The sequence below is a fragment of the Myotis nattereri genome, assembly GCF_964212035.1.
Source record: "Myotis nattereri genome assembly, chromosome: 4".
NCBI lineage: Eukaryota > Metazoa > Chordata > Mammalia > Chiroptera > Vespertilionidae > Myotis > Myotis nattereri.
Genome location: NC_138079.1, coordinates 73,034,580 through 73,042,403, shown reverse-complemented (window position 1 = coordinate 73,042,403; position 7,824 = coordinate 73,034,580).

Below are 7,824 nucleotides of genomic sequence, written 5' to 3'. Positions count from 1 at the left end.
TTCCATGCAGCCTAATCAGAATCTCAGCAGCTTTTTTAGATAGAGATTGACAAGCTGTTTCTAAATTGTATATGGAAATGCAAAGAGCCTAAAATAGTCAAAGCATTTAAAAAAATATTATAAAATTGGAGAACTTTCATTACCTGATTTCAGGACTTAAAGCTACAATAATCAAGACTGTGGTATTGGCATAAGAATAAGTTACCAGATCTGTGAAAAAGGATAGGAAGTGGAGTTAATTTTTGACAAAGGTGTCAAGGGGCATATTGGGTGGAGGGGGGGGGGGGATTGTCTTTTCAACAAATAGTGCTGAATCAACTAGATATCCCCATGTGGAAATAAATAAACCTCAACTCCTACCTCATACTATATACAAAAGTACTTTTAAAAGGACCATAGACCTAAACATATAGCTGAAATTACAAAGCTTCTAGAAGAAAACATGGAAGAAAATATTGTGGAGTTGGGTAGAGAAAGATTTCTTAGACAGGATACAAGAAAACACTAATCATAAAAGAAAAATAATTGATAAAATGGATTTTATCAAAATTATAAACTCCTGTTCTTCAAAAGACATCATTAAAAAATAAAAAGGTAAGCCCACAAAGAAATTATTTATTATATATGCCTCATATAAATCTTGCATCTAAAATGTATAAAAAACTCCTACACCTCAATAAGAATATAAAAAACTAAAAATTGGGCAAAAGATTAGAATATATATCTCACAAATGTGTAGCACTTGAAAAATAGCACATGAAAGAAAAACCATTAGTCATTAAGGAAATGGAAATTAAACAACAATGAGAAATCACTTCACACCTAATGGCTAAAATGGGAAAAGCCTGAAACATCAGAGGTTGGCAAGGATGTAGAACAATGGGAACACTATAGCTGGCTGGTATAAATGTAAAATAATACAAGTACTTATAGAAATATTTGAAAGCTTCTTATAAAATTAAATATCTACCTTCTCTAAATGTACAGCAATTCTATCTCAAAATATTTGCCTAAAAGAAAAAAAATACATCCATGGAATAATTTGTAGATGAATGCTCAATAGCCCCAATCTGGAAAACAAACAAACAAACATGTTCACAGCATGAAACAAATATGTATGTTCACAGCGTGAAATTCTACTTATTAAAAAAAATTAAAGAACTGCTAATTGAGTGATAGCATGGATGAATTCTTACAGACATGTTGGGCAAAAGAAGAGACACAATGGGTGTCTGCTGTATGAAGTTCTAGAGTAGATAAAACTAATTCAGCTGGGAAAAAATCAGAACTGTGGTTTCCTGGGGTAGGGGTGGAGTGGGCTCACAGGAACTTCATCATGGAAAGATGGAATTACTCTGGATCTTGATTGTGGTGTCATTTACAAAGCCATTTACACCCGTTAAAATACATCACACATACACTTGAAAGTTGTGCATTTTATTTTATATAAATTATACCCAACAGAGTTGATTTATTTTTCAAAGAATATTCCTCCCTCAAAGTAACATAATAGGCATTTTAAAAGTGAAAAAATGTCCTGTTTTCATTGATATAGAAAATGCCTTCCCGCATGACTATCTATCACAAACGGTCTTTCATGACTTTTAAATTCTAATGTCTAAGCAACAAGCAGTAACAACAGTTACCATCTATTTAGTGCCATCTATAAGCAAGATTCTCTGCCATACACTTACAAACATTTCATTCTCACAACAACCCTGCAAGATAGGTCTTATCTTCATCTTCGGATGAGAAATGCAAGTCTTAGAATAGTTAAGCAATTTGTCCAAGAACATCCTGTCAGTAGAAAGTTGAGGTAGCAGTTATCCAAAAACTGTCTCCATAACCCATATTCTTTCTACTATTTGTCACCTTCCAGTTAATTCATATGTCAGACTTATTCCAATGCCATTTAGCCATGGGCACTAGGTAAACAGCCATTTCTAGTCTATTCATTTAATTGGTCTGGTCACAATGTCCTCGTCATGTTACCTTTAATGAGTCACTCATTTAATAATTATCCAAATAATTAAAACAAAGAAAGAAAACCAAAGAAACAAATACTTAACCTTCTTTCGACTTCACATGGCAAGAGTTTAATATGGTGTTTATAACAGGATAGACCTAGCTTCAGTACCGGGAGCCGGTCCATGCTTGCTGTTTCAAGGGACCTGGCATATATGGCATACTGTTCTTAATATGTTTGCTCACCTTCTTGGCACTATGTGTTTTAACCAAGGTCTCTGAGAAAGGTTGTTTCCCCAGGTTGGGATTTTCCCCTGAAGTTAGGGAGGGAATAAAACCTCTTAACTAAGTGCCAGGCGGGTAATTAATCACTTTAACTACGAACAATCATGCTTAAGCTACATAATCTTTACTCCCTGGAATGGAGATAAGAAACACCCTAACCTTTGAAATAGAGATTGATAGGATTGGAATCAACTGGTATAAATACAGATGTAAGAAGACAGAACTGGGAGAGACAGAAATTGGCACAGAACCTACACAGAACGTTCTCTAGAGACAGAAGAACTTCACTGGAGAGAACATGGCAAAAGATCCTGGACAGAAACTGGCCTCAGAACCTAGAGACAGAACCTAGCGAGAGAACATAGCAAAAGATCCTGGACTGAACCTGACTACAGAAATTGGCAAGAGAACCTGACTAGAACCTGGTGACTGAACCTGGCTGAAGAACCTGGTGACTGAACCTGGCTGGAGAACCTGGACAGAACCTGGCTACAGAACCTGGCTGGAGAACCTGGAGAACCTAGCAAGAGAACATGGACACAGAACCTGGCTGGAGATCCTAAGCAGAACTTCTCTGGAGATCCAGACCAGAACTTGGCTGGAGATCCTGGCTAGGCTGCTGATCAACTGAACACTGTCTCCGTGTCCTTCCTTCTTCGCCGACTCCGTCCACGCCTTTGGGAACCCCTGGACCCGCTGGGGCAGGACCCCGGCACTTCGGCAGTTTTTAACTGAGCATATTGCTTAATCTCTCTAAGCTTCTATTTCCTACATGAAATGAAAGTACTAATGACCACCTCATAGGGTTGTTGTGAGGATAAAGTGAGGTAATACATCTAAGAACTTTGCATTAGGCTAAGAACACTGTAAATGACTAGAGATAAAAATGTTTGTTATTAATGAGAGAGCAGATATCATTTTTTAGAAAAGCTGATTAATTGCTTATTTTTCTTATTATTGCATATTTCCTTATTATTTCCTTTTACTAGGGACCATTTTAGCAAGCCTGGAAAGACCCTGTGTATTCAACTCAATTATCTGGACTTCAGAGATTCTTTAGCCAAAAATCATTCTAAGGTTGTATACATTTAGTTTCCACTTAATATTTATTTAATATTTTCACTCAAACAATTCATTTAATATTTTCCATATTCCATTGTATTATTTGCCCTTATATTACTTCCAATAACTTATATGGACAATTGAGAATAAAGTATACAAGATATGCCACTGTCTTGTTCTCTGTAAGTAGCCCAGAACGATGGTCGAACTGTCCAGTGCCATTATGTGACCTATAGGAACATGATTCCCACAACTATGAGCTTCAGTTTTTCCCTTTTTATTTTCCACCCTCTGGAAGAAATCCCTGAAACAGTGAAAATGTCAAAAAAGAAAATAGGTAGAAGCCAAATAAACCAATGTTTGTAACAATGTACTAACTATAACTAACTGGGCCTGCTTTAAAAGACTCTCCTGGCTTTAAAAGGCATTATATAAAATTCTTTGATTCTCTGCTTAGGGTGTTATATAATTGAGAGAAAGTAAGATGATACAATGAGTAGTGTTCTAATAATAACAGAAAAAGAAAGTATGATTCTCAAAACTGACCTTAAACCCAATCCGGGGAACAAGTTTTCATCTTTACAGCCCCATCACAATCTTCCCTCCACTCTGCCTCTATTCCAAACGTAAAACACCCTCAAATGTTCTCAGAACTATCATTTTTATAGGGAAGAGAGAAAAACAAACTCCATGAAATTTGCAATAGGTTATTAGTAATTTGTCGTCTTGCTCCTCCTGGGTCTCCAAAGAAAGCAGTGCACCTTGGGTTAAGTTAAAGCAGTGGGCTTACTAGTAATGGTGGATTGTAACTATTTGTGTGTGACAGGCAGATAAGAAAGATGGCCCAGTTAAACATCAATGTCCTTTCCACTTCTCTCCTACCATCTTAGAGGATCACATGCAGGTTATCTTGGATTAAATAACTTTTAGGGTTCTGGGACAGTGAAGCTGAATCCAGAAAGAGCTGAGGAGCAGCAAACAGGCCAGGATGTAGAGCCAGAGTGCACAGTACTCTATCAGTTAAAAACAGAAACGACCTAGTACACCCCACAGCATGAACAGTTGCCTCATTGTCATTGGACAGTCCGTCAGGCCTAATCAAATCACTTGGGCTTCACTTGTAGGCAGTTTTGCCAACTGGCTGATTCCTTATTTTTGTGGTCAATATAACCAAATTACTTTGAACTTTGTTTCATTGAATTTCAAAGACCCATTCTCCTACCATAACTTCACCTCTTCTCATTTCTTCCATTTTGTTCTAGTTACTAACATTATTTACTTAATCACATATGAATATGCGTTAAAGATACCAGAATGAAATACTTTTCCATTCCCTAGGGTTAAGCTCCACTTTTCCATTCCCTAGGTGGCCCAAGGGGATAGGTAACCAAACAAGATATATTTAAAATTCATTATTTCTGGAATTCTCCTACCCAGTCTGTTTACAGATTTTTTTTTCCAGTTCAGTCTTGACACACAGACAAGTGTGTACCAACTGTCTACTTTTTATATTTGGGTGAGTACCTGGAAGTGGTATGTGGTAAAAGACAAGAATGAGGAGAAGGGAACACAAGCACACTGTTAACTTCAAGACAACCTTACTCCTTGCCTTCATTTTACTCCAAGTGAAAAGATTCCTGGTTTTTTATTTCACTCTGTTACCCATTTTGAATTACCTTTTTAAATGTGTTCATGTCCTCATTCACCTCTCAGTTCATCCCCCTGGTGTTGGATGTCATATCTACCTCTTTTCTCAATAATTTTCCCCTTACAGATCTCCAGCTTCACACTTTCTTTATTCTACTTCCTCTGATGTTTTCGAACTACACAGCATCAAAGCACATATGAGCATTAGCCTTGACCAAAGAATAGGATTTATGAGCTTCCTGAGCCCCAAACAAAAGAATTTATGTTCCACCCGGAGTCCTTTGACAATGGCATTGGTGTTCTGGAATTGGTTGTTCAGAAACACTACTATATGGTTTGGGCTTTCTATGTAACACAACTTTCCATTTATATGGAAAATATTATTCCCAAAATATAAATACAGTTAAGTATCAGAAACATAGCTTTATGACCACTTCCCCTTTTATGACAACTTCCCCATTTTGGGCCAGATTTTGCAGTTTAACTCCTTAATATTGATACCTTAGAACCTTAAATAAAAATTTTTAAAAAGTGACATCAGCCTGACCAGTGTGGCTCAGCGGTTGAACATCAACCCAGAAACCAAGAGATTGTAGGTTCGATTTCTGGTCAGGGCACATGCTTGGGTTTTGTGGACTCGATCCCCAGTAGGGGCCATGCAAGAGGCAGCTAATTGATGATGTTTCTCTCTCATCAATGTTTCTGTCTCTCTGTCTGCCTCCCTTCCTCTCTTTCTAAAAATCAATAAAAACACTTTTTTTAAAAAAGTGACATCATTCCATCTCTCTTCCTCTTATGGTATACGCTGCAAAATTGTCCACAAAAAGAAAGTCTCAATATCAAAGTGAAAACATCTGTGGATTTTACCAAAACTAAAGGTATCTTGATATAGCTGCAGTTACCATTATTATTATTATTTCAGTGCTGAGTAGAAGGAATTGTGGTTTCTCCAATATTGTGAATAATCGTTTTGTCATTAAACAGAGAGTACAATATGTGTCTAGACTAACTCCCATAGGGCTCACAAACACTTTCAATTGTCCCCAATGTGGTAGCCACATGTTTGTTTTCAGCTGGCTGAGTCTTAAGCCAGAGTTTAGAGAAAGTGGAAGAGAGAGAAAACCAATTAAGCGTCTCTTTAGGATGTGTCACAAAGGGTAATGCGCTTCCCCCCATAAAGTAATGCTTTTAAAGAAAATAAATATTGCACACCATTACTGTTCTCATTAGTTACTTATATTCTGATAAGAGTATAAAGACATTTTTAAAACTGTTGGAGCAAATTCAAAAATTGGTGAACCTCATTCAGCTATAAATTCTGAGAATGCATGAACTCATTGATATTCATTGAGTGCTCATGTGTGCCAATTACCATTACGGTATACTACACTTCAGAGCATAAATGTGTTCAAAGTATTTGTAAAGGAAATAAATGGATATTGAATTTCACTGATGGGAAATAAGTAAAAAAGGAAAATGGCAGTCTGCAAACTCTAGCTCACACATAAAATACATCCAATGTTTTAAAGTCCAACTGAAGTAATTATTCAATTAAATATTAATAATCATAATGAAACACTATAGTGAATGAATTGAAAGTAGTTGCAAGTACTTAGACATACACAAAAATCAGAGATTTTAAAACTAGAAAAACTACTTTAGAAAAGATTTGGATAATTCTTGATTCCTACAGATAACTGAGAGCCAGGGAAAGTAAATCAACTGTTCAAAGATACACAGCTTTTTTGTGTGAGCACCAGGATTGGAAACAAGGCTATTTTATCTGAGATCCAGCATAAACTTTCTTCCCTCCATTAGGAGCTGCTGTGGTCAGCCGCTCTGACAATGACCTCCACAGCAGAGGTCTTCCCTTGGGAACATGTGGTCAAGCACTAGCAGTTACAGGCTTCTCTCTTCTGGGGAATACACTTCATGGGTGCACGCAGAATCTTTTTCAGATGAGAGGTAATTATACACTCTCCCTTCCTGCTACTCCTATAATTTGGCCTGTCCATTCAAATTATATACACCTGCTTCTTTTTACTCTATCTTCTCTTTGTGGGTTTGGAGAAATTGACTAGTTTAATTTTAACCACAGCATCAAGTCCATAAAATGACAGCTGGAGATGTCTCTGACCTTCGCAGAAAGAAATGACACCATTGACCTGTCATCAGTGGGATTTGCACTTGAAGTTTTATCTTCATCATATAAGCAATAGGTTTGCTAATCCACTGGCAAGGTTCCATCTGACACCTCTTTGTGACCAAAGACACTATGGGGTCATGGGCAGAGCAAATCCAACTGGACTTAAAAAGAGCCAAACCTATCATCTTGGACTCAAAACTGTGTGCTCGGAGTAGTTGAGAGAAGCGGCCACAATTCCCCCAGTGTCAGTCAGGGTTCTTTAGGTGGCAAATAACAGATATTGACTCTGAACAAAGGAACACACTGGGAAAAAAATGGAAGGACCAGGTGTTCAAAGATATTGGTGTAACACAGCTCAGGGGGAATCTGTGTAGCAAGACCCCACAGACACGTCTTCAGTAGTGGGGAGAGTGGACCCCAACATTGTTGACTTCTGTGTCTTTCTGCTTAAGAGTCAAATTCTAGGGAGACAGTGTGATGAGCCAAGCTTGGATATCATGACCACTACCTGAAGCGGGGGAAGTCTCATGAATGCTCAGTTAGTACCACAATTCAATGGGTAGAGGAAGTTTCCCAAAGGAAAATAGTTGTTCAGAACAACAAAAACAACAAAAGGGAAATGGATGCTGAGCAGTCCAATTAGCAGATGTCCACAACATCACCAATGTGGAGAGACAGCGCCTGGCTGGCGTGGCTCAGTGGATGAGCATCGACCTATG